This window comes from Micromesistius poutassou (genome assembly GCF_964030765.1).
Source record: "Micromesistius poutassou genome assembly, chromosome: 20".
NCBI classification, from domain to species: domain Eukaryota; kingdom Metazoa; phylum Chordata; class Actinopteri; order Gadiformes; family Gadidae; genus Micromesistius; species Micromesistius poutassou.
The window spans coordinates 2,091,474-2,113,500 of NC_140290.1; the positions used below are offsets into that span (position 1 = coordinate 2,091,474).

The following is a 22,027-nucleotide window of genomic DNA, read 5'->3' on the forward strand; positions in this document are numbered from 1 at the left end:
AAATGCAAGAAACGTACGGTGAATCCTTCAAGCCTGCGCACAACATTGAGCAAGAATCTGAGGGCTCGTCCGGGATTTGAACCTGGGACCTCTCGCACCCTAAGCGAGAATCAGACCCCTAGACCAACGAGCCACAAAAACTTGAGAGATGTCCCGTGATATAGTGTTTCAGAGTTGTCCAAGGCGCTGGATGTGGGCTCCAGTTCAAGGAGGCATTGTTTCAAATCCTTGCAAGGGCAGTCAACCATTTGCATTGAAGCATCATTTTGAAAGGCCATTAAGAGAGGGGCGTCTATGTGGTAGTGTGGCCGAGCGGTCCAAGGCGCTGGATTTAGGCTCCAGTCTCTTAGGAGGCGTGGGTTCGAATCCAACCACTGCCAGTCTACAACCTGTATTTGATGAGCAATTTGAAATGCATTTCTCAAATGGCAATACCGTGGACTCACAATGTTTCTCTTAAATGCTTAGAATCCCCACGAGAAAAAGACAACATTCCTTGAAGACGTACACAAGGTCTCATCTCGTTTAACTCTCATTCCCGCCTACCCAATTGGGAGTGAATTATGCAAATGAGAATCAATGCTAGATGATAAGCAGTAGTCAAAGTTGAATAGGTGACTAACCATAATGTGCTCCTAAGGAGTCCAAGTGTACGTTGTGAGCAGGAAGGTCCCTGTATAGCGTTTCGGGTAGTGGGACATTCTAGAGTGTTAGATGTCGTCGAAAGATACACAGAATACCGTCTGTTTGGGAAGAATGTAAGATCTACAAGGCTCCACCGAGATATGAACTCGGTCCACTGAATTCAAAGTCCAGAGTGCTGACCATTACACCATTCAACCTGCGGTGACATAAATTAATGAATACAACATTGTCCAAAGTGTGGAAAATACATACTCCTCGTTGCATTTCAGCAATGACCTGTCCTGTTGTATTTGCCTCAAGATATATTCCAATATGTCTTATTACCAATGAAAGCAGGGTTGCGGGTTGATGGCAACTAAGACCAAAGACAAAAACTAGCCAAAACCAAAGACAAATACTATTCACTAGCCTGCCAAGAGTATTGTGAGTGAATAATATGGGAGTCCCTCAGCATTTCAAGAAAGGTCGGGACAAACCATGGACACAAAGGACTGTGCACAACGTTGAGCATAGAGCTGAGGGCTCGTCCGGGATTTGAACCCGGGACCTCTCGCACCCAAAGCGAGAATCATACCCCTAGACCAGTGTTTCTCAACCTTTTTTGAGCAAACGCCCCCCTTACCTTACCCTGATCCTCTGGCGCCCCCCCCCCCCCCCCCCCCCATTATTATTGTTAAAAATTTTTTTTTTTTTTTTAATTGCGACACCCGTAGGTAGGCTATATCCATTACCAACTCCACTCCAACTCGTGCTACATTGCTTGAATAAAAAACTTCTGTGCCGTTTTGGTTTCTTCTGGACAAGAAGATGTGTATTCAGAGTTTTATTAAAAGGTTTTATTATTGAGCTATTGAAGTTTAATACGTAACAGTGCTTGTGTACATTTTTATTGGTTATTGAACTGTTAACCCGCAAACTTGGGTTCAATTTGTGAATGAGCGACGTTGCAGTGGTCTACACGTAATGCGCACATTATATTGTTTACAATTAGCATGCTAAGCGGAGTTAGCTTTATTCACGTCTTATGTTGCCTTACTATGTAATATGGATGAGATTCATGTTGCGTAGCGTAATGCCCCATCCACCGCTTGCTTTGCATTTCCCGCAAACCAACCAGTGGAAGTCGGGGGAGGGCGAAACAGTTTCTGAAGCACCACGCTACTGCGATGAGGCGGGTTTGTTTATCGGCGTTACTATGGCGATCATGACGGCACTGAGCATAGAGTAAAAGGTAGATGAGACGATAGAGGGGTTAGAAACCCATATGAAGATAGGCTTTTTATTTCAGTTATCCTATTTTTGCACCGAAAATATTTGAAAACCATGAAAGGTCCCCTGTGTTCGTTCCCAGCGCCCCCCTAGGTTCTACGAACGCCCCCCAGGGGGCGCTGCCGCCCCCGTTGAGAAACCCTGCCCTAGACCAACGAGCCACATCTAAAAGGATGGATATGTCAATTTCTGAAATTGGTCAAATGATGAGCAGGGGCGCAAGCGTTTGAGAAAAATTGAAGACGTACAAAAGCTCTCATTTTGTTTATCTTTCACCCCCACTAACCGAATTGGGAGTGAATTATGCAAATGAGAATCAATGCTAGATCATAAGCAGTAGTCGAAGTTGAATAGGTGACTAACCTTAATGTGCGTCTAAGGAGTCTGAGTGTACGTTGTGATCAGTAAGATGCCTGTGAAGCGTTTGAGTAGTGTAATTATCTGGTGTACTCTAGCAAAACTGTCAAGACAGACGAAAGCTACTCGGAATACTGCTGTTTTGGGAAGACCGTATTATCGCCAAGGCTCCACCGAGATTTGAACTCGGATCACTGGATTCAAAGTCCAGAGTGCTGACCATTACACCATGGAACCTTCTGCAACTGCTCTGAATGAAAGCAGGTTTGCGTGTTGATGGCAACTAAGACCCAAGGACAAAATTATTCACTAGCCTGCCAAGAAAACGGCAAGGTTTAATGGATTTCAATGAGAGTCCTGATGAAATGCAAGAAACGTACGGTGAATCCTTCAAGCCTGCGCACAACATTGAGCAAGAAACTGAGGGCTCGTCCGGGATTTGAACCCGGGACCTCTCGCACCCTAAGCGAGAATCATACCCCTAGACCAACGAGCCACAAAATCTTGAGAGATGTCCCGTGATATAGTGTTTCAGAGTTGTCCAAGGCGCTGGATGTGGGCTCCAGTTCAAGGAGGCATTGTTTCAAATCCTTGCAAGGGCAGTCAACCATTTGCATTGAAGCATCATTTTGAAAGGCCATTAAGAGAGGGGCGTCTATGTGGTAGTGTGGCCGAGCGGTCCAAGGAGCTGGATTTAGGCTCCAGTCTCTTAGGAGGAGTGGGTTCGAATCTCACCACTGCCAGTCTATAACCTGTATTTGATGAGCATTTTGAAATGCATTTCTCAAATGGCAATACCGTGGACTCACAATGTTTCTCTTAAATGCTTAGAATCCCCTCGAGAAAAAGACAACATTCCTTGAAGACGTACACAAGGTCTCATCTCGTTTATCTCTCATTCCCGCCTACCCAATTGGGAGTGAATTATGCAAATGAGAATCAATGCTAGATGATAAGCAGTAGTCAAAGTTGAATAGGTGACTAACCATAATGTGCTCCTAAGGAGTCCAAGTGTACGTTGTGAGCAGGAAGGTCCCTGTATAGCGTTTCGGGTAGTGGGACATTCTAGAGTGTTAGATGTCGTCGAAAGATACACAGAATACCGTCTGTTTGGGAAGAATGTAAGATCTACAAGGCTCCACCGAGATATGAACTCGGTCCACTGAATTCAAAGTCCAGAGTGCTGACCATTACACCATTCAACCTGCGGTGACATAAATTAATGAATACAACATTGTCCAAAGTGTGGAAAATACATACTCCTCGTTGCATTTCAGCAATGACCTGTCCTGTTGTATTTGCCTCAAGATATATTCCAATATGTCTTATTACCAATGAAAGCAGGGTTGCGGGTTGATGGCAACTAAGACCAAAGACAAAAACTAGCCAAAACCAAAGACAAATACTATTCACTAGCCTGCCAAGAGTATTTCCTGGTGTAAGGGAATAATATGGGAGTCCCTCAGCATTTCAAGAAAGGTCGGGACAAACCATGGACACAAAGGACTGTGCACAACGTTGAGCATAGAGCTGAGGGCTCGTCCAGGATTTGAACCCAGGACCTCTCGCACCCAAAGCGAGAATCATACCCCTAGACCAACGAGCCACATCTAAAAGGATTGATATGTCAATTTCTGAAATCGGTCAAATGATGAGCAGGGGCGCAAGCGTTTGAGAAAAATTGAAGACGTACAAAAGGTCTCATTTTGTTTATCTTTCACCCCCACTAACCGAATTGGGAGTGAATTATGCAAATGAGAATCAATGCTAGATCATAAGCAGTAGTCAAAGTTGAATAGGTGACTAACCTTAATGTGCGTCTAAGGAGTCTGAGTGTACGTTGTGATCAGTAAGATGCCTGTGAAGCGTTTGAGTAGTGTAACATTGCAGAGTGTAATTATCTGGTGTACTCTAGCAAAACTGTCAAGACAGACGAAAGCTACTCGGAATACTGCTGTTTTGGGAAGACCGTATTATCGCCAAGGCTCCACCGAGATTTGAACTCGGATCACTGGATTCAAAGTCCAGAGTGCTGACCATTACACCATGGAACCTTCTGCAACTGCACTGAATGAAAGCAGGTTTGCGGGTTGATGGCAACTAAGACCCAAGGACAAAATTATTCACTAGCCTGCCAAGAAAACGGCAAGGTTTAATGGATTTCAATGAGAGTCCTGATGAAATGCAAGAAACGTACGGTGAATCCTTCAAGCCTGCGCACAACATTGAGCAAGAATCTGAGGGCTCGTCCGGGATTTGAACCTGGGACCTCTCGCACCCTAAGCGAGAATCAGACCCCTAGACCAACGAGCCACAAAAACTTGAGAGATGTCCCGTGATATAGTGTTTCAGAGTTGTCCAAGGCGCTGGATGTGGGCTCCAGTTCAAGGAGGCATTGTTTCAAATCCTTGCAAGGGCAGTCAACCATTTGCATTGAAGCATCATTTTGAAAGGCCATTAAGAGAGGGGCGTCTATGTGGTAGTGTGGCCGAGCGGTCCAAGGCGCTGGATTTAGGCTCCAGTCTCTTAGGAGGCGTGGGTTCGAATCCAACCACTGCCAGTCTACAACCTGTATTTGATGAGCAATTTGAAATGCATTTCTCAAATGGCAATACCGTGGACTCACAATGTTTCTCTTAAATGCTTAGAATCCCCACGAGAAAAAGACAACATTCCTTGAAGACGTACACAAGGTCTCATCTCGTTTAACTCTCATTCCCGCCTACCCAATTGGGAGTGAATTATGCAAATGAGAATCAATGCTAGATGATAAGCAGTAGTCAAAGTTGAATAGGTGACTAACCATAATGTGCTCCTAAGGAGTCCAAGTGTACGTTGTGAGCAGGAAGGTCCCTGTATAGCGTTTCGGGTAGTGGGACATTCTAGAGTGTTAGATGTCGTCGAAAGATACACAGAATACCGTCTGTTTGGGAAGAATGTAAGATCTACAAGGCTCCACCGAGATATGAACTCGGTCCACTGAATTCAAAGTCCAGAGTGCTGACCATTACACCATTCAACCTGCGGTGACATAAATTAATGAATACAACATTGTCCAAAGTGTGGAAAATACATACTCCTCGTTGCATTTCAGCAATGACCTGTCCTGTTGTATTTGCCTCAAGATATATTCCAATATGTCTTATTACCAATGAAAGCAGGGTTGCGGGTTGATGGCAACTAAGACCAAAGACAAAAACTAGCCAAAACCAAAGACAAATACTATTCACTAGCCTGCCAAGAGTATTGTGAGTGAATAATATGGGAGTCCCTCAGCATTTCAAGAAAGGTCGGGACAAACCATGGACACAAAGGACTGTGCACAACGTTGAGCATAGAGCTGAGGGCTCGTCCGGGATTTGAACCCGGGACCTCTCGCACCCAAAGCGAGAATCATACCCCTAGACCAGTGTTTCTCAACCTTTTTTGAGCAAACGCCCCCCTTACCTTACCCTGATCCTCTGGCGCCCCCCCCCCCCCCCCCCCCCCATTATTATTGTTAAAAATTTTTTTTTTTTTTTTTAATTGCGACACCCGTAGGTAGGCTATATCCATTACCAACTCCACTCCAACTCGTGCTACATTGCTTGAATAAAAAACTTCTGTGCCGTTTTGGTTTCTTCTGGACAAGAAGATGTGTATTCAGAGTTTTATTAAAAGGTTTTATTATTGAGCTATTGAAGTTTAATACGTAACAGTGCTTGTGTACATTTTTATTGGTTATTGAACTGTTAACCCGCAAACTTGGGTTCAATTTGTGAATGAGCGACGTTGCAGTGGTCTACACGTAATGCGCACATTATATTGTTTACAATTAGCATGCTAAGCGGAGTTAGCTTTATTCACGTCTTATGTTGCCTTACTATGTAATATGGATGAGATTCATGTTGCGTAGCGTAATGCCCCATCCACCGCTTGCTTTGCATTTCCCGCAAACCAACCAGTGGAAGTCGGGGGAGGGCGAAACAGTTTCTGAAGCACCACGCTACTGCGATGAGGCGGGTTTGTTTATCGGCGTTACTATGGCGATCATGACGGCACTGAGCATAGAGTAAAAGGTAGATGAGACGATAGAGGGGTTAGAAACCCATATGAAGATAGGCTTTTTATTTCAGTTATCCTATTTTTGCACCGAAAATATTTGAAAACCATGAAAGGTCCCCTGTGTTCGTTCCCAGCGCCCCCCTAGGTTCTACGAACGCCCCCCAGGGGGCGCTGCCGCCCCCGTTGAGAAACCCTGCCCTAGACCAACGAGCCACATCTAAAAGGATGGATATGTCAATTTCTGAAATTGGTCAAATGATGAGCAGGGGCGCAAGCGTTTGAGAAAAATTGAAGACGTACAAAAGCTCTCATTTTGTTTATCTTTCACCCCCACTAACCGAATTGGGAGTGAATTATGCAAATGAGAATCAATGCTAGATCATAAGCAGTAGTCGAAGTTGAATAGGTGACTAACCTTAATGTGCGTCTAAGGAGTCTGAGTGTACGTTGTGATCAGTAAGATGCCTGTGAAGCGTTTGAGTAGTGTAATTATCTGGTGTACTCTAGCAAAACTGTCAAGACAGACGAAAGCTACTCGGAATACTGCTGTTTTGGGAAGACCGTATTATCGCCAAGGCTCCACCGAGATTTGAACTCGGATCACTGGATTCAAAGTCCAGAGTGCTGACCATTACACCATGGAACCTTCTGCAACTGCTCTGAATGAAAGCAGGTTTGCGTGTTGATGGCAACTAAGACCCAAGGACAAAATTATTCACTAGCCTGCCAAGAAAACGGCAAGGTTTAATGGATTTCAATGAGAGTCCTGATGAAATGCAAGAAACGTACGGTGAATCCTTCAAGCCTGCGCACAACATTGAGCAAGAAACTGAGGGCTCGTCCGGGATTTGAACCCGGGACCTCTCGCACCCTAAGCGAGAATCATACCCCTAGACCAACGAGCCACAAAATCTTGAGAGATGTCCCGTGATATAGTGTTTCAGAGTTGTCCAAGGCGCTGGATGTGGGCTCCAGTTCAAGGAGGCATTGTTTCAAATCCTTGCAAGGGCAGTCAACCATTTGCATTGAAGCATCATTTTGAAAGGCCATTAAGAGAGGGGCGTCTATGTGGTAGTGTGGCCGAGCGGTCCAAGGAGCTGGATTTAGGCTCCAGTCTCTTAGGAGGAGTGGGTTCGAATCTCACCACTGCCAGTCTATAACCTGTATTTGATGAGCATTTTGAAATGCATTTCTCAAATGGCAATACCGTGGACTCACAATGTTTCTCTTAAATGCTTAGAATCCCCTCGAGAAAAAGACAACATTCCTTGAAGACGTACACAAGGTCTCATCTCGTTTATCTCTCATTCCCGCCTACCCAATTGGGAGTGAATTATGCAAATGAGAATCAATGCTAGATGATAAGCAGTAGTCAAAGTTGAATAGGTGACTAACCATAATGTGCTCCTAAGGAGTCCAAGTGTACGTTGTGAGCAGGAAGGTCCCTGTATAGCGTTTCGGGTAGTGGGACATTCTAGAGTGTTAGATGTCGTCGAAAGATACACAGAATACCGTCTGTTTGGGAAGAATGTAAGATCTACAAGGCTCCACCGAGATATGAACTCGGTCCACTGAATTCAAAGTCCAGAGTGCTGACCATTACACCATTCAACCTGCGGTGACATAAATTAATGAATACAACATTGTCCAAAGTGTGGAAAATACATACTCCTCGTTGCATTTCAGCAATGACCTGTCCTGTTGTATTTGCCTCAAGATATATTCCAATATGTCTTATTACCAATGAAAGCAGGGTTGCGGGTTGATGGCAACTAAGACCAAAGACAAAAACTAGCCAAAACCAAAGACAAATACTATTCACTAGCCTGCCAAGAGTATTTCCTGGTGTAAGGGAATAATATGGGAGTCCCTCAGCATTTCAAGAAAGGTCGGGACAAACCATGGACACAAAGGACTGTGCACAACGTTGAGCATAGAGCTGAGGGCTCGTCCGGGATTTGAACCCGGGACCTCTCGCACCCAAAGCGAGAATCATACCCCTAGACCAACGAGCCACATCTAAAAGGATTGATATGTCAATTTCTGAAATTGGTCAAATGATGAGCAGGGGCGCAAGCGTTTGAGAAAAATTGAAGACGTACAAAAGGTCTCATTTTGTTTATCTTTCACCCCCACTAACCGAATTGGGAGTGAATTATGCAAATGAGAATCAATGCTAGATCATAAGCAGTAGTCGAAGTTGAATAGGTGACTAACCTTAATGTGCGTCTAAGGAGTCTGAGTGTACGTTGTGATCAGTAAGACGCCTGTGAAGCGTTTGAGTAGTGTAACATTGCAGAGTGTAATTATCTGGTGTACTCTAGCAAAACTGTCAAGACAGACGAAAGCTACTCGGAATACTGCTGTTTTGGGAAGACCGTATTATCGCCAAGGCTCCACCGAGATTTGAACTCGGATCACTGGATTCAAAGTCCAGAGCGCTGACCATTACACCATGGAACCTTCTGCAACTGCTCTGAATGAAAGCAGGTTTGCGGGTTGATGGCAACTAAGACCCAAGGAAAAAATTATTCACTAGCCTGCCAAGAAAACGGCAAGTTTTAATGGATTTCAATGAGAGTCCTGATGAAATGCAAGAAACGTACGGTGAATCCTTCAAGCCTGCGCACAACATTGAGCAAGAAACTGAGGGCTCGTCCGGGATTTGAACCCGGGACCTCTCGCACCCTAAGCGAGAATCATACCCCTAGACCAACGAGCCACAAAATCTTGAGAGATGTCCAGTGATATAGTGTTTCAGAGTTGTCCAAGGCGCTGGATGTGGGCTCCAGTTCAAGGAGGCATTGTTTCAAATCCTTGCAAGGGCAGTCAACCATTTGCATTGAAGCATCATTTTGAAAGGCCATTAAGAGTGGGCCGTCTATGTGGTAGTGTGGCCAGCGGTCCAAGGCGCTGGATTTAGGCTCCAGTCTCTTAGGAGGCGTGGGTTCGAATCCCACCACTGCCAGTCTACAACCTGTATTTGATGAGCAATTTGAAATGCATTTCTCAAATGGCAATACCGTGGACTCACAATGTTTCTCTTAAATGCTTAGAATCCCCTCGAGAAGAAGACAACATTCCTTGAAGACGTACACAAGGTCTCATCTCGTTTATCTCTCATTCCCGCCTACCCAATTGGGAGTGAATTATGCAAATGAGAATCAATGCTAGATGATAAGCAGTAGTCAAAGTTGAATAGGTGACTAACCATAATGTGCTCCTAAGGAGTCCAAGTGTACGTTGTGAGCAGGAAGGTCCCTGTATAGCGTTTTGGGTAGTGGGACATTCTAGAGTGTTAGATGTCGTCGAAAGATACGCAGAATACCGTCTGTTTGGGAAGAATGTAAGATCTACAAGGCTCCACCGAGATATGAACTCGGTCCACTGAATTCAAAGTCCAGAGTGCTGACCATTACACTATTCAACCTGCGGTGACATAAATTAATGAATACAACATTGTCCAAAGTGTGGAAAATACATACTCCTCGTTGCATTTCAGCAATGACCTGTCCTGTTGTATTTGCCTCAAGATATATTCCAATATGTCTTATTACCAATGAAAGCAGGGTTGCGGGTTGATGGCAACTAAGACCAAAGACAAAAACTAGCCAAAACCAAAGACAAATACTATTCACTAGCCTGCCAAGAGTATTTCCTGGTGTGAGGGAATAATATGGGAGTCCCTCAGCATTTCAAGAAAGGTCGGGACAAACCATGGACACAAAGGACTGTGCACAACGTTGAGCATAGAGCTGAGGGCTCGTCCGGGATTTGAACCCGGGACCTCTCGCACCCAAAGCGAGAATCATACCCCTAGACCAACGAGCCACATCTAAAAGGATTGATATGTCAATTTCTGAAATTGGTCAAATGATGAGCAGGGGCGCAAGCGTTTGAGAAAAATTGAAGACGTACAAAAGGTCTCATTTTGTTTATCTTTCACCCCCACTAACCGAATTGGGAGTGAATTATGCAAATGAGAATCAATGCTAGATCATAAGCAGTAGTCGAAGTTGAATAGGTGACTAACCTTAATGTGCGTCTAAGGAGTCTGAGTGTACGTTGTGATCAGTAAGATGCCTGTGAAGCGTTTGAGTAGTGTAACATTGCAGAGTGTAATTATCTGGTGTACTCTAGCAAAACTGTCAAGATAGACGAAAGCTACTCGGAATACTGCTGTTTTGGGAAGACCGTATTATCGCCAAGGCTCCACCGAGATTTGAACTCGGATCACTGGATTCAAAGTCCAGAGTGCTGACCATTACACCATGGAACCTTCTGCAACTGCACTGAATGAAAGCAGGTTTGCGGGTTGATGGCAACTAAGACCCAAGGACAAAATTATTCACTAGCCTGCCAAGAAAACGGCAAGGTTTAATGGATTTCAATGAGAGTCCTGATGAAATGCAAGAAACGTACGGTGAATCCTTCAAGCCTGCGCACAACATTGAGCAAGAAACTGAGGGCTCGTCCGGGATTTGAACCCGGGACCTCTCGCACCCTAAGCGAGAATCATACCCCTAGACCAACGAGCCACAAAATCTTGAGAGATGTCCCGTGATATAGTGTTTCAGAGTTGTCCAAGGCGCTGGATGTGGGCTCCAGTTCAAGGAGGCATTGTTTCAAATCCTTGCAAGGGCAGTCAACCATTTGCATTGAAGCATCATTTTGAAAGGCCATTAAGAGAGGGGAGTCTATGTGGTAGTGTGGCCGAGCGGTCCAAGGCGCTGGATTTAGGCTCCAGTCTCTTAGGAGGAGTGGGTTCGAATCTCACCACTGCCAGTCTACGACCTGTATTTGATGAGCATTTTGAAATGCATTTCTCAAATGGCAATACCGTGGACTCACAATGTTTCTCTTAAATGCTTAGAATCCCCTCGAGAAAAAGACAACATTCCTTGAAGACGTACACAAGGTCTCATCTCGTTTATCTCTCATTCCCGCCTACCCAATTGGGAGTGAATTATGCAAATGAGAATCAATGCTAGATGATAAGCAGTAGTCAAAGTTGAATAGGTGACTAACCATAATGTGCTCCTAAGGAGTCCAAGTGTACGTTGTGAGCAGGAAGGTCCCTGTATAGCGTTTCGGGTAGTGGGACATTCTAGAGTGTTAGATGTCGTCGAAATATACGCAGAATACCGTCTGTTTGGGAAGAATGTAAGATCTACAAGGCTCCACCGAGATATGAACTCGGTCCACTGAATTCAGAGTCCAGAGTGCTGACCATTACACCATTCAACCTGCGGTGACATAAATTAATGAATACAACATTGTCCAAAGTGTGGAAAATACATACTCCTCGTTGCATTTCAGCAATGACCTGTCCTGTTGTATTTGCCTCAAGATATATTCCAATATGTCTTATTACCAATGAAAGCAGGGTTGCGGGTTGATGGCAACTAAGACCAAAGACAAAAACTAGCCAAAACCAAAGACAAATACTATTCACTAGCCTGCCAAGAGTATTTCCTGGTGTGAGGGAATAATATGGGAGTCCCTCAGCATTTCAAGAAAGGTCGGGACAAACCATGGACACAAAGGACTGTGCACAACGTTGAGCATAGAGCTGAGGGCTCGTCCGGGATTTGAACCCGGGACCTCTCGCACCCAAAGCGAGAATCATACCCCTAGACCAACGAGCCACATCTAAAAGGATTGATATGTCAATTTCTGAAATTGGTCAAATGATGAGCAGGGGCGCAAGCGTTTGAGAAAAATTGAAGACGTACAAAAGGTCTCATTTTGTTTATCTTTCACCCCCACTAACCGAATTGGGAGTGAATTATGCAAATGAGAATCAATGCTAGATCATAAGCAGTAGTCGAAGTTGAATAGGTGACTAACCTTAATGTGCGTCTAAGGAGTCTGAGTGTACGTTGTGATCAGTAAGATGCCTGTGAAGCGTTTGAGTAGTGTAACATTGCAGAGTGTAATTATCTGGTGTACTCTAGCAAAACTGTCAAGACAGACGAAAGCTACTCAGAATACTGCTGTTTTGGGAAGACCGTATTATCGCCAAGGCTCCACCGAGATTTGAACTCGGATCACTGGATTCAAAGTCCAGAGTGCTGACCATTACACCATGGAACCTTCTGCAACTGCTCTGAATGAAAGCAGGTTTGCGTGTTGATGGCAACTAAGACCCAAGGACAAAATTATTCACTAGCCTGCCAAGAAAACGGCAAGGTTTAATGGATTTCAATGAGAGTCCTGATGAAATGCAAGAAACGTACGGTGAATCCTTCAAGCCTGCGCACAACATTGAGCAAGAAACTGAGGGCTCGTCCGGGATTTGAACCCGGGACCTCTCGCACCCTAAGCGAGAATCATACCCCTAGACCAACGAGCCACAAAATCTTGAGAGATGTCCCGTGATATAGTGTTTCAGAGTTGTCCAAGGCGCTGGATGTGGGCTCCAGTTCAAGGAGGCATTGTTTCAAATCCTTGCAAGGGCAGTCAACCATTTGCATTGAAGCATCATTTTGAAAGGCCATTAAGAGAGGGGCGTCTATGTGGTAGTGTGGCCGAGCGGTCCAAGGAGCTGGATTTAGGCTCCAGTCTCTTAGGAGGAGTGGGTTCGAATCTCACCACTGCCAGTCTATAACCTGTATTTGATGAGCATTTTGAAATGCATTTCTCAAATGGCAATACCGTGGACTCACAATGTTTCTCTTAAATGCTTAGAATCCCCTCGAGAAAAAGACAACATTCCTTGAAGACGTACACAAGGTCTCATCTCGTTTATCTCTCATTCCCGCCTACCCAATTGGGAGTGAATTATGCAAATGAGAATCAATGCTAGATGATAAGCAGTAGTCAAAGTTGAATAGGTGACTAACCATAATGTGCTCCTAAGGAGTCCAAGTGTACGTTGTGAGCAGGAAGGTCCCTGTATAGCGTTTCGGGTAGTGGGACATTCTAGAGTGTTAGATGTCGTCGAAAGATACACAGAATACCGTCTGTTTGGGAAGAATGTAAGATCTACAAGGCTCCACCGAGATATGAACTCGGTCCACTGAATTCAAAGTCCAGAGTGCTGACCATTACACCATTCAACCTGCGGTGACATAAATTAATGAATACAACATTGTCCAAAGTGTGGAAAATACATACTCCTCGTTGCATTTCAGCAATGACCTGTCCTGTTGTATTTGCCTCAAGATATATTCCAATATGTCTTATTACCAATGAAAGCAGGGTTGCGGGTTGATGGCAACTAAGACCAAAGACAAAAACTAGCCAAAACCAAAGACAAATACTATTCACTAGCCTGCCAAGAGTATTTCCTGGTGTAAGGGAATAATATGGGAGTCCCTCAGCATTTCAAGAAAGGTCGGGACAAACCATGGACACAAAGGACTGTGCACAACGTTGAGCATAGAGCTGAGGGCTCGTCCGGGATTTGAACCCGGGACCTCTCGCACCCAAAGCGAGAATCATACCCCTAGACCAACGAGCCACATCTAAAAGGATTGATATGTCAATTTCTGAAATTGGTCAAATGATGAGCAGGGGCGCAAGCGTTTGAGAAAAATTGAAGACGTACAAAAGGTCTCATTTTGTTTATCTTTCACCCCCACTAACCGAATTGGGAGTGAATTATGCAAATGAGAATCAATGCTAGATCATAAGCAGTAGTCGAAGTTGAATAGGTGACTAACCTTAATGTGCGTCTAAGGAGTCTGAGTGTACGTTGTGATCAGTAAGACGCCTGTGAAGCGTTTGAGTAGTGTAACATTGCAGAGTGTAATTATCTGGTGTACTCTAGCAAAACTGTCAAGACAGACGAAAGCTACTCGGAATACTGCTGTTTTGGGAAGACCGTATTATCGCCAAGGCTCCACCGAGATTTGAACTCGGATCACTGGATTCAAAGTCCAGAGTGCTGACCATTACACCATGGAACCTTCTGCAACTGCTCTGAATGAAAGCAGGTTTGCGGGTTGATGGCAACTAAGACCCAAGGAAAAAATTATTCACTAGCCTGCCAAGAAAACGGCAAGTTTTAATGGATTTCAATGAGAGTCCTGATGAAATGCAAGAAACGTACGGTGAATCCTTCAAGCCTGCGCACAACATTGAGCAAGAAACTGAGGGCTCGTCCGGGATTTGAACCCGGGACCTCTCGCACCCTAAGCGAGAATCATACCCCTAGACCAACGAGCCACAAAATCTTGAGAGATGTCCAGTGATATAGTGTTTCAGAGTTGTCCAAGGCGCTGGATGTGGGCTCCAGTTCAAGGAGGCATTGTTTCAAATCCTTGCAAGGGCAGTCAACCATTTGCATTGAAGCATCATTTTGAAAGGCCATTAAGAGTGGGCCGTCTATGTGGTAGTGTGGCCGAGCGGTCCAAGGCGCTGGATTTAGGCTCCAGTCTCCTAGGAGGCGTGGGTTCGAATCCCACCACTGCCAGTCTACAACCTGTATTTGATGAGCAATTTGAAATGCATTTCTCAAATGGCAATACCGTGGACTCACAATGTTTCTCTTAAATGCTTAGAATCCCCTCGAGAAGAAGACAACATTCCTTGAAGACGTACACAAGGTCTCATCTCGTTTATCTCTCATTCCCGCCTACCCAATTGGGAGTGAATTATGCAAATGAGAATCAATGCTAGATGATAAGCAGTAGTCAAAGTTGAATAGGTGACTAACCATAATGTGCTCCTAAGGAGTCCAAGTGTACGTTGTGAGCAGGAAGGTCCCTGTATAGCGTTTTGGGTAGTGGGACATTCTAGAGTGTTAGATGTCGTCGAAAGATACGCAGAATACCGTCTGTTTGGGAAGAATGTAAGATCTACAAGGCTCCACCGAGATATGAACTCGGTCCACTGAATTCAAAGTCCAGAGTGCTGACCATTACACTATTCAACCTGCGGTGACATAAATTAATGAATACAACATTGTCCAAAGTGTGGAAAATACATACTCCTCGTTGCATTTCAGCAATGACCTGTCCTGTTGTATTTGCCTCAAGATATATTCCAATATGTCTTATTACCAATGAAAGCAGGGTTGCGGGTTGATGGCAACTAAGACCAAAGACAAAAACTAGCCAAAACCAAAGACAAATACTATTCACTAGCCTGCCAAGAGTATTTCCTGGTGTGAGGGAATAATATGGGAGTCCCTCAGCATTTCAAGAAAGGTCGGGACAAACCATGGACACAAAGGACTGTGCACAACGTTGAGCATAGAGCTGAGGGCTCGTCCGGGATTTGAACCCGGGACCTCTCGCACCCAAAGCGAGAATCATACCCCTAGACCAACGAGCCACATCTAAAAGGATTGATATGTCAATTTCTGAAATTGGTCAAATGATGAGCAGGGGCGCAAGCGTTTGAGAAAAATTGAAGACGTACAAAAGGTCTCATTTTGTTTATCTTTCACCCCCACTAACCGAATTGGGAGTGAATTATGCAAATGAGAATCAATGCTAGATCATAAGCAGTAGTCGAAGTTGAATAGGTGACTAACCTTAATGTGCGTCTAAGGAGTCTGAGTGTACGTTGTGATCAGTAAGATGCCTGTGAAGCGTTTGAGTAGTGTAACATTGCAGAGTGTAATTATCTGGTGTACTCTAGCAAAACTGTCAAGATAGACGAAAGCTACTCGGAATACTGCTGTTTTGGGAAGACCGTATTATCGCCAAGGCTCCACCGAGATTTGAACTCGGATCACTGGATTCAAAGTCCAGAGTGCTGACCATTACACCATGGAACCTTCTGCAACTGCACTGAATGAAAGCAGGTTTGCGGGTTGATGGCAACTAAGACCCAAGGACAAAATTATTCACTAGCCTGCCAAGAAAACGGCAAGGTTTAATGGATTTCAATGAGAGTCCTGATGAAATGCAAGAAACGTACGGTGAATCCTTCAAGCCTGCGCACAACATTGAGCAAGAAACTGAGGGCTCGTCCGGGATTTGAACCCGGGACCTCTCGCACCCTAAGCGAGAATCATACCCCTAGACCAACGAGCCACAAAATCTTGAGAGATGTCCCGTGATATAGTGTTTCAGAGTTGTCCAAGGCGCTGGATGTGGGCTCCAGTTCAAGGAGGCATTGTTTCAAATCCTTGCAAGGGCAGTCAACCATTTGCATTGAAGCATCATTTTGAAAGGCCATTAAGAGAGGGGAGTCTATGTGGTAGTGTGGCCGAGCGGTCCAAGGCGCTGGATTTAGGCTCCAGTCTCTTAGGAGGAGTGGGTTCGAATCTCACCACTGCCAGTCTACGACCTGTATTTGATGAGCATTTTGAAATGCATTTCTCAAATGGCAATACCGTGGACTCACAATGTTTCTCTTAAATGCTTAGAATCCCCTCGAGAAAAAGACAACATTCCTTGAAGACGTACACAAGGTCTCATCTCGTTTATCTCTCATTCCCGCCTACCCAATTGGGAGTGAATTATGCAAATGAGAATCAATGCTAGATGATAAGCAGTAGTCAAAGTTGAATAGGTGACTAACCATAATGTGCTCCTAAGGAGTCCAAGTGTACGTTGTGAGCAGGAAGGTCCCTGTATAGCGTTTCGGGTAGTGGGACATTCTAGAGTGTTAGATGTCGTCGAAATATACGCAGAATACCGTCTGTTTGGGAAGAATGTAAGATCTACAAGGCTCCACCGAGATATGAACTCGGTCCACTGAATTCAGAGTCCAGAGTGCTGACCATTACACCATTCAACCTGCGGTGACATAAATTAATGAATACAACATTGTCCAAAGTGTGGAAAATACATACTCCTCGTTGCATTTCAGCAATGACCTGTCCTGTTGTATTTGCCTCAAGATATATTCCAATATGTCTTATTACCAATGAAAGCAGGGTTGCGGGTTGATGGCAACTAAGACCAAAGACAAAAACTAGCCAAAACCAAAGACAAATACTATTCACTAGCCTGCCAAGAGTATTTCCTGGTGTGAGGGAATAATATGGGAGTCCCTCAGCATTTCAAGAAAGGTCGGGACAAACCATGGACACAAAGGACTGTGCACAACGTTGAGCATAGAGCTGAGGGCTCTTCCGGGATTTGAACCCGGGACCTCTCGCACCCAAAGCGAGAATCATACCCCTAGACCAACGAGCCACATCTAAAAGGATTGATATGTCAATTTCTGAAATTGGTCAAATGATGAGCAGGGGCGCAAGCGTTTGAGAAAAATTGAAGACGTACAAAAGGTCTCATTTTGTTTATCTTTCACCCCCACTAACCGAATTGGGAGTGAATTATGCAAATGAGAATCAATGCTAGATCATAAGCAGTAGTCGAAGTTGAATAGGTGACTAACCTTAATGTGCGTCTAAGGAGTCTGAGTGTACGTTGTGATCAGTAAGATGCCTGTGAAGCGTTTGAGTAGTGTAACATTGCAGAGTGTAATTATCTGGTGTACTCTAGCAAAACTGTCAAGACAGACGAAAGCTACTCGGAATACTGCTGTTTTGGGAAGACCGTATTATCGCCAAGGCTCCACCGAGATTTGAACTCGGATCACTGGATTCAAAGTCCAGAGTGCTGACCATTACACCATGGAACCTTCTGCAACTGCACTGAATGAAAGCAGGTTTGCGGGTTGATGGCAACTAAGACCCAAGGACAAAATTATTCACTAGCCTGCCAAGAAAACGGCAAGGTTTAATGGATTTCAATGAGAGTCCTGATGAAATGCAAGAAACGTACGGTGAATCCTTCAAGCCTGCGCACAACATTGAGCAAGAAACTGAGGGCTCGTCCGGGATTTGAACCCGGGACCTCTCGCACCCTAAGCGAGAATCATACCCCTAGACCAACGAGCCACAAAATCTTGAGAGATGTCCCGTGATATAGTGTTTCAGAGTTGTCCAAGGCGCTGGATGTGGGCTCCAGTTCAAGGAGGCATTGTTTCAAATCCTTGCAAGGGCAGTCAACCATTTGCATTGAAGCATCATTTTGAAAGGCCATTAAGAGAGGGGAGTCTATGTGCTAGTGTGGACGAGCGGTCCAAGGCGCTGGATTTAGGCTCCAGTCTCTTAGGAGGAGTGGGTTCGAATCTCACCACTGCCAGTCTACGACCTGTATTTGATGAGCATTTTGAAATGCATTTCTCAAATGGCAATACCGTGGACTCACAATGTTTCTCTTAAATGCTTAGAATCCCCTCGAGAAAAAGACAACATTCCTTGAAGACGTACACAAGGTCTCATCTCGTTTATCTCTCATTCCCGCCTACCCAATTGGGAGTGAATTATGCAAATGAGAATCAATGCTAGATGATAAGCAGTAGTCAAAGTTGAATAGGTGACTAACCATAATGTGCTCCTAAGGAGTCCAAGTGTACGTTGTGAGCAGGAAGGTCCCTGTATAGCGTTTCGGGTAGTGGGACATTCTAGAGTGTTAGATGTCGTCGAAATATACGCAGAATACCGTCTGTTTGGGAAGAATGTAAGATCTACAAGGCTCCACCGAGATATGAACTCGGTCCACTGAATTCAGAGTCCAGAGTGCTGACCATTACACCATTCAACCTGCGGTGACATAAATTAATGAATACAACATTGTCCAAAGTGTGGAAAATACATACTCCTCGTTGCATTTCAGCAATGACCTGTCCTGTTGTATTTGCCTCAAGATATATTCCAATATGTCTTATTACCAATGAAAGCAGGGTTGCGGGTTGATGGCAACTAAGACCAAAGACAAAAACTAGCCAAAACCAAAGACAAATACTATTCACTAGCCTGCCAAGAGTATTTCCTGGTGTGAGGGAATAATATGGGAGTCCCTCAGCATTTCAAGAAAGGTCGGGACAAACCATGGACACAAAGGACTGTGCACAACGTTGAGCATAGAGCTGAGGGCTCGTCCGGGATTTGAACCCGGGACCTCTCGCACCCAAAGCGAGAATCATACCCCTAGACCAACGAGCCACATCTAAAAGGATTGATATGTCAATTTCTGAAATTGGTCAAATGATGAGCAGGGGCGCAAGCGTTTGAGAAAAATTGAAGACGTACAAAAGGTCTCATTTTGTTTATCTTTCACCCCCACTAACCGAATTGGGAGTGAATTATGCAAATGAGAATCAATGCTAGATCATAAGCAGTAGTCGAAGTTGAATAGGTGACTAACCTTAATGTGCGTCTAAGGAGTCTGAGTGTACGTTGTGATCAGTAAGATGCCTGTGAAGCGTTTGAGTAGTGTAACATTGCAGAGTGTAATTATCTGGTGTACTCTAGCAAAACTGTCAAGACAGACGAAAGCTACTCGGAATACTGCTGTTTTGGGAAGACCGTATTATCGCCAAGGCTCCACCGAGATTTGAACTCGGATCACTGGATTCAAAGTCCAGAGTGCTGACCATTACGAGCCACAAAATCTTGAGAGATGTCCCGTGATATAGTGTTTCAGAGTTGTCCAAGGCGCTGGATGTGGGCTCCAGTTCAAGGAGGCATTGTTTCAAATCCTTGCAAGGGCAGTCAACCATTTGCATTGAAGCATCATTTTGAAAGGCCATTAAGAGAGGGGAGTCTATGTGCTAGTGTGGACGAGCGGTCCAAGGCGCTGGATTTAGGCTCCAGTCTCTTAGGAGGAGTGGGTTCGAATCTCACCACTGCCAGTCTACGACCTGTATTTGATGAGCATTTTGAAATGCATTTCTCAAATGGCAATACCGTGGACTCACAATGTTTCTCTTAAATGCTTAGAATCCCCTCGAGAAAAAGACAACATTCCTTGAAGACGTACACAAGGTCTCATCTCGTTTATCTCTCATTCCCGCCTACCCAATTGGGAGTGAATTATGCAAATGAGAATCAATGCTAGATGATAAGCAGTAGTCAAAGTTGAATAGGTGACTAACCATAATGTGCTCCTAAGGAGTCCAAGTGTACGTTGTGAGCAGGAAGGTCCCTGTATAGCGTTTCGGGTAGTGGGACATTCTAGAGTGTTAGATGTCGTCGAAATATACGCAGAATACCGTCTGTTTGGGAAGAATGTAAGATATATTCCAATATGTCTTATTACCAATGAAAGCAGGGTTGCGGGTTGATGGCAACTAAGACCAAAGACAAAAACTAGCCAAAACCAAAGACAAATACTATTCACTAGCCTGCCAAGAGTATTTCCTGGTGTGAGGGAATAATATGGGAGTCCCTCAGCATTTCAAGAAAGGTCGGGACAAACCATGGACACAAAGGACTGTGCACAACGTTGAGCATAGAGCTGAGGGCTCGTCCGGGATTTGAACCCGGGACCTCTCGCACCCAAAGCGAGAATCATACCCCTAGACCAACGAGCCACATCTAAAAGGATTGATATGTCAATTTCTGAAATTGGTCAAATGATGAGCAGGGGCGCAAGCGTTTGAGAAAAATTGAAGACGTACAAAAGGTCTCATTTTGTTTATCTTTCACCCCCACTAACCGAATTGGGAGTGAATTATGCAAATGAGAATCAATGCTAGATCATAAGCAGTAGTCGAAGTTGAATAGGTGACTAACCTTAATGTGCGTCTAAGGAGTCTGAGTGTACGTTGTGATCAGTAAGATGCCTGTGAAGCGTTTGAGTAGTGTAACATTGCAGAGTGTAATTATCTGGTGTACTCTAGCAAAACTGTCAAGACAGACGAAAGCTACTCGGAATACTGCTGTTTTGGGAAGACCGTATTATCGCCAAGGCTCCACCGAGATTTGAACTCGGATCACTGGATTCAAAGTCCAGAGTGCTGACCATTACACCATGGAACCTTCTGCAACTGCACTGAATGAAAGCAGGTTTGCGGGTTGATGGCAACTAAGACCCAAGGACAAAATTATTCACTAGCCTGCCAAGAAAACGGCAAGGTTTAATGGATTTCAATGAGAGTCCTGATGAAATGCAAGAAACGTACGGTGAATCCTTCAAGCCTGCGCACAACATTGAGCAAGAAACTGAGGGCTCGTCCGGGATTTGAACCCGGGACCTCTCGCACCCTAAGCGAGAATCATACCCCTAGACCAACGAGCCACAAAATCTTGAGAGATGTCCCGTGATATAGTGTTTCAGAGTTGTCCAAGGCGCTGGATGTGGGCTCCAGTTCAAGGAGGCATTGTTTCAAATCCTTGCAAGGGCAGTCAACCATTTGCATTGAAGCATCATTTTGAAAGGCCATTAAGAGAGGGGAGTCTATGTGCTAGTGTGGACGAGCGGTCCAAGGCGCTGGATTTAGGCTCCAGTCTCTTAGGAGGAGTGGGTTCGAATCTCACCACTGCCAGTCTACGACCTGTATTTGATGAGCATTTTGAAATGCATTTCTCAAATGGCAATACCGTGGACTCACAATGTTTCTCTTAAATGCTTAGAATCCCCTCGAGAAAAAGACAACATTCCTTGAAGACGTACACAAGGTCTCATCTCGTTTATCTCTCATTCCCGCCTACCCAATTGGGAGTGAATTATGCAAATGAGAATCAATGCTAGATGATAAGCAGTAGTCAAAGTTGAATAGGTGACTAACCATAATGTGCTCCTAAGGAGTCCAAGTGTACGTTGTGAGCAGGAAGGTCCCTGTATAGCGTTTCGGGTAGTGGGACATTCTAGAGTGTTAGATGTCGTCGAAATATACGCAGAATACCGTCTGTTTGGGAAGAATGTAAGATCTACAAGGCTCCACCGAGATATGAACTCGGTCCACTGAATTCAGAGTCCAGAGTGCTGACCATTACACCATTCAACCTGCGGTGACA

General features: G+C 44.7%; 36 non-coding genes across 36 annotated transcripts; 6 read left to right on the top strand and 30 right to left on the bottom strand.

The window, feature by feature from the left end:
* Positions 1-61: 61 nt before the first annotated feature.
* Positions 62-133, bottom strand: AC3HAE_036172 (transfer RNA proline (anticodon AGG)). The gene has a single exon. It is a non-coding gene; the product is annotated as a tRNA-Pro (tRNA).
* Positions 134-298: 165 nt separating this feature from the next.
* On the top strand, positions 299-380 carry AC3HAE_036201 (transfer RNA leucine (anticodon UAG)). Its single transcript has one exon. It is a non-coding gene; the product is annotated as a tRNA-Leu (tRNA).
* A 2,056-nt stretch (positions 381-2,436) lies between these two features.
* Positions 2,437-2,508, bottom strand: AC3HAE_036173 (transfer RNA glutamine (anticodon UUG)). The gene has a single exon. It is a non-coding gene; the product is annotated as a tRNA-Gln (tRNA).
* Positions 2,509-2,695: 187 nt separating this feature from the next.
* On the bottom strand, positions 2,696-2,767 carry AC3HAE_036174 (transfer RNA proline (anticodon AGG)). The gene has a single exon. It is a non-coding gene; the product is annotated as a tRNA-Pro (tRNA).
* Positions 2,768-3,805: 1,038 nt separating this feature from the next.
* On the bottom strand, positions 3,806-3,877 carry AC3HAE_036175 (transfer RNA proline (anticodon UGG)). Its single transcript has one exon. It is a non-coding gene; the product is annotated as a tRNA-Pro (tRNA).
* A 376-nt stretch (positions 3,878-4,253) lies between these two features.
* AC3HAE_036176 (transfer RNA glutamine (anticodon UUG)) lies at positions 4,254-4,325 on the bottom strand. The gene has a single exon. It is a non-coding gene; the product is annotated as a tRNA-Gln (tRNA).
* Positions 4,326-4,512: 187 nt separating this feature from the next.
* Positions 4,513-4,584, bottom strand: AC3HAE_036177 (transfer RNA proline (anticodon AGG)). The gene has a single exon. It is a non-coding gene; the product is annotated as a tRNA-Pro (tRNA).
* A 165-nt stretch (positions 4,585-4,749) lies between these two features.
* On the top strand, positions 4,750-4,831 carry AC3HAE_035566 (transfer RNA leucine (anticodon UAG)). The gene has a single exon. It is a non-coding gene; the product is annotated as a tRNA-Leu (tRNA).
* Positions 4,832-6,889: 2,058 nt separating this feature from the next.
* Positions 6,890-6,961, bottom strand: AC3HAE_036178 (transfer RNA glutamine (anticodon UUG)). Its single transcript has one exon. It is a non-coding gene; the product is annotated as a tRNA-Gln (tRNA).
* Positions 6,962-7,148: 187 nt separating this feature from the next.
* On the bottom strand, positions 7,149-7,220 carry AC3HAE_036179 (transfer RNA proline (anticodon AGG)). The gene has a single exon. It is a non-coding gene; the product is annotated as a tRNA-Pro (tRNA).
* A 1,038-nt stretch (positions 7,221-8,258) lies between these two features.
* AC3HAE_036180 (transfer RNA proline (anticodon UGG)) lies at positions 8,259-8,330 on the bottom strand. Its single transcript has one exon. It is a non-coding gene; the product is annotated as a tRNA-Pro (tRNA).
* A 376-nt stretch (positions 8,331-8,706) lies between these two features.
* On the bottom strand, positions 8,707-8,778 carry AC3HAE_036182 (transfer RNA glutamine (anticodon UUG)). Its single transcript has one exon. It is a non-coding gene; the product is annotated as a tRNA-Gln (tRNA).
* A 187-nt stretch (positions 8,779-8,965) lies between these two features.
* Positions 8,966-9,037, bottom strand: AC3HAE_036184 (transfer RNA proline (anticodon AGG)). The gene has a single exon. It is a non-coding gene; the product is annotated as a tRNA-Pro (tRNA).
* A 165-nt stretch (positions 9,038-9,202) lies between these two features.
* AC3HAE_035688 (transfer RNA leucine (anticodon UAG)) lies at positions 9,203-9,283 on the top strand. The gene has a single exon. It is a non-coding gene; the product is annotated as a tRNA-Leu (tRNA).
* A 791-nt stretch (positions 9,284-10,074) lies between these two features.
* On the bottom strand, positions 10,075-10,146 carry AC3HAE_036185 (transfer RNA proline (anticodon UGG)). Its single transcript has one exon. It is a non-coding gene; the product is annotated as a tRNA-Pro (tRNA).
* Positions 10,147-10,522: 376 nt separating this feature from the next.
* On the bottom strand, positions 10,523-10,594 carry AC3HAE_036186 (transfer RNA glutamine (anticodon UUG)). Its single transcript has one exon. It is a non-coding gene; the product is annotated as a tRNA-Gln (tRNA).
* A 187-nt stretch (positions 10,595-10,781) lies between these two features.
* AC3HAE_036187 (transfer RNA proline (anticodon AGG)) lies at positions 10,782-10,853 on the bottom strand. The gene has a single exon. It is a non-coding gene; the product is annotated as a tRNA-Pro (tRNA).
* A 165-nt stretch (positions 10,854-11,018) lies between these two features.
* On the top strand, positions 11,019-11,100 carry AC3HAE_035742 (transfer RNA leucine (anticodon UAG)). The gene has a single exon. It is a non-coding gene; the product is annotated as a tRNA-Leu (tRNA).
* A 791-nt stretch (positions 11,101-11,891) lies between these two features.
* AC3HAE_036188 (transfer RNA proline (anticodon UGG)) lies at positions 11,892-11,963 on the bottom strand. Its single transcript has one exon. It is a non-coding gene; the product is annotated as a tRNA-Pro (tRNA).
* A 376-nt stretch (positions 11,964-12,339) lies between these two features.
* AC3HAE_036189 (transfer RNA glutamine (anticodon UUG)) lies at positions 12,340-12,411 on the bottom strand. Its single transcript has one exon. It is a non-coding gene; the product is annotated as a tRNA-Gln (tRNA).
* A 187-nt stretch (positions 12,412-12,598) lies between these two features.
* On the bottom strand, positions 12,599-12,670 carry AC3HAE_036190 (transfer RNA proline (anticodon AGG)). Its single transcript has one exon. It is a non-coding gene; the product is annotated as a tRNA-Pro (tRNA).
* Positions 12,671-13,708: 1,038 nt separating this feature from the next.
* AC3HAE_036191 (transfer RNA proline (anticodon UGG)) lies at positions 13,709-13,780 on the bottom strand. The gene has a single exon. It is a non-coding gene; the product is annotated as a tRNA-Pro (tRNA).
* Positions 13,781-14,156: 376 nt separating this feature from the next.
* On the bottom strand, positions 14,157-14,228 carry AC3HAE_036193 (transfer RNA glutamine (anticodon UUG)). The gene has a single exon. It is a non-coding gene; the product is annotated as a tRNA-Gln (tRNA).
* Positions 14,229-14,415: 187 nt separating this feature from the next.
* Positions 14,416-14,487, bottom strand: AC3HAE_036194 (transfer RNA proline (anticodon AGG)). The gene has a single exon. It is a non-coding gene; the product is annotated as a tRNA-Pro (tRNA).
* A 165-nt stretch (positions 14,488-14,652) lies between these two features.
* Positions 14,653-14,734, top strand: AC3HAE_035754 (transfer RNA leucine (anticodon UAG)). The gene has a single exon. It is a non-coding gene; the product is annotated as a tRNA-Leu (tRNA).
* A 791-nt stretch (positions 14,735-15,525) lies between these two features.
* Positions 15,526-15,597, bottom strand: AC3HAE_036196 (transfer RNA proline (anticodon UGG)). The gene has a single exon. It is a non-coding gene; the product is annotated as a tRNA-Pro (tRNA).
* Positions 15,598-15,973: 376 nt separating this feature from the next.
* AC3HAE_036197 (transfer RNA glutamine (anticodon UUG)) lies at positions 15,974-16,045 on the bottom strand. The gene has a single exon. It is a non-coding gene; the product is annotated as a tRNA-Gln (tRNA).
* A 187-nt stretch (positions 16,046-16,232) lies between these two features.
* AC3HAE_036198 (transfer RNA proline (anticodon AGG)) lies at positions 16,233-16,304 on the bottom strand. Its single transcript has one exon. It is a non-coding gene; the product is annotated as a tRNA-Pro (tRNA).
* A 165-nt stretch (positions 16,305-16,469) lies between these two features.
* On the top strand, positions 16,470-16,551 carry AC3HAE_035766 (transfer RNA leucine (anticodon UAG)). The gene has a single exon. It is a non-coding gene; the product is annotated as a tRNA-Leu (tRNA).
* Positions 16,552-17,342: 791 nt separating this feature from the next.
* On the bottom strand, positions 17,343-17,414 carry AC3HAE_036199 (transfer RNA proline (anticodon UGG)). The gene has a single exon. It is a non-coding gene; the product is annotated as a tRNA-Pro (tRNA).
* A 376-nt stretch (positions 17,415-17,790) lies between these two features.
* On the bottom strand, positions 17,791-17,862 carry AC3HAE_036200 (transfer RNA glutamine (anticodon UUG)). Its single transcript has one exon. It is a non-coding gene; the product is annotated as a tRNA-Gln (tRNA).
* A 187-nt stretch (positions 17,863-18,049) lies between these two features.
* Positions 18,050-18,121, bottom strand: AC3HAE_036202 (transfer RNA proline (anticodon AGG)). The gene has a single exon. It is a non-coding gene; the product is annotated as a tRNA-Pro (tRNA).
* Positions 18,122-19,159: 1,038 nt separating this feature from the next.
* AC3HAE_036204 (transfer RNA proline (anticodon UGG)) lies at positions 19,160-19,231 on the bottom strand. The gene has a single exon. It is a non-coding gene; the product is annotated as a tRNA-Pro (tRNA).
* Positions 19,232-20,529: 1,298 nt separating this feature from the next.
* AC3HAE_036205 (transfer RNA proline (anticodon UGG)) lies at positions 20,530-20,601 on the bottom strand. The gene has a single exon. It is a non-coding gene; the product is annotated as a tRNA-Pro (tRNA).
* A 376-nt stretch (positions 20,602-20,977) lies between these two features.
* On the bottom strand, positions 20,978-21,049 carry AC3HAE_036206 (transfer RNA glutamine (anticodon UUG)). Its single transcript has one exon. It is a non-coding gene; the product is annotated as a tRNA-Gln (tRNA).
* A 187-nt stretch (positions 21,050-21,236) lies between these two features.
* Positions 21,237-21,308, bottom strand: AC3HAE_036207 (transfer RNA proline (anticodon AGG)). Its single transcript has one exon. It is a non-coding gene; the product is annotated as a tRNA-Pro (tRNA).
* Positions 21,309-22,027: the final 719 nt, after the last annotated feature.